The sequence below is a fragment of the Chrysochloris asiatica genome, unplaced genomic scaffold (genome assembly GCF_000296735.1).
Source record: "Chrysochloris asiatica unplaced genomic scaffold, ChrAsi1.0 scaffold00196, whole genome shotgun sequence".
Lineage (NCBI taxonomy): Eukaryota > Metazoa > Chordata > Mammalia > Afrosoricida > Chrysochloridae > Chrysochloris > Chrysochloris asiatica.
Window position 1 is genome coordinate 1,095,873 of NW_006408714.1, and position 1,282 is coordinate 1,097,154.

The window sequence follows — 1,282 nt, forward strand, 5'->3', positions numbered from 1 at the left end:
GGTAGTGAGGTTGGCTCAGGATCGGACATTGTTTCGTTCTGCTGTGCATGGGGTCGCTATGAGTCGGTTCCGACTTGATGGCACCTGACAACAACAGCAACAACTGTTGTAAAAAGTTAAGAAAAAGTTTTCCTGACAAAAGAAATATTCTATAATGGTTATGGGGATGGTGGGGATTACTCGTGGACTAGAGGATGTTGTTGATGTTGTTAGGTGCCATCAAGTCGGTACTGACTCATAGCAACTCCATTCACAACAGAATGAAGCACTGCCTGATCCTGGGTCAACCTCACAATCGTTGTCACACTTGAGTCCATTGATGCCACCACTTTGCAAATCCATCTCGTTGGGGATCTTCCTCTTTTTCTTTGACCCTCCATCTTACCAAACATGATATTCTTCTCCAGTGATTGGTCCCTCCTGACAATATGTCCGAAGTATAAGAGACAAAGTTTGGCCATCCTGGCCTCCAAGGAGCATTTTGGCTGCAATTTTGCCAACACAGATCTGTTTGTTCTTTTAGCAGCCCATGGCACTTTCAATATTCTCCTCCAACACCATAACTCAAAAGCATGAATTCTTCTATGGTTTTCCTTATTCACTGACCAGTTTTCACATGCGTATGAGGTTATTGAAAATACCATGGTTTGGGTCAGGCTCACCTTAGTCCTCAAGCTAACATCTTTGCCCTTCAACACTTTAAAAAGTTCTTGTGCAGCAGATTTGCCTAATGCAATATGTCATTTGATTTCTTGACTGCTGCTTCCATGAGTGTTGATGGTTGATCTAATAAAAATGAAGTCCTTGACAACTTCAATCTTTTCTCCATTGATAAGAATGTTGTTTATTGGTCCAGTGGTGAGGATTTTTTATTTCTTTACATTGAGATGCAATTCATACCAAAGGCTGTGATCTTTGATCTTCATCAGTAAATATTTTAAGTCTGCTTTACTTTCAGCAAGCAAGGTTGTATCATCTGCATATCACAGGTTGCTAATGAGTCTTATGCCAATCCTTCTGCCATGTTATTCTTCATATGATCCATCTTCTCAGATTATTTGCTCAGCATACAGGTTGAATAAGTATGGTGAAAGAACACAAGTATGTTGCACACCTTTCTTAATTTTAAAGCATTCAGTGTTCCCATGTTCTGTTCAAACAACTGCCTCTTGGTCCATGTACAAATTCCTCATGAGCACAATTAAGTGTTCAGAAATATTCATATTTTGCAATGTTGTCCATATGTTGTCATGATCCACACAATGGAAAGCCTTTGCATAGT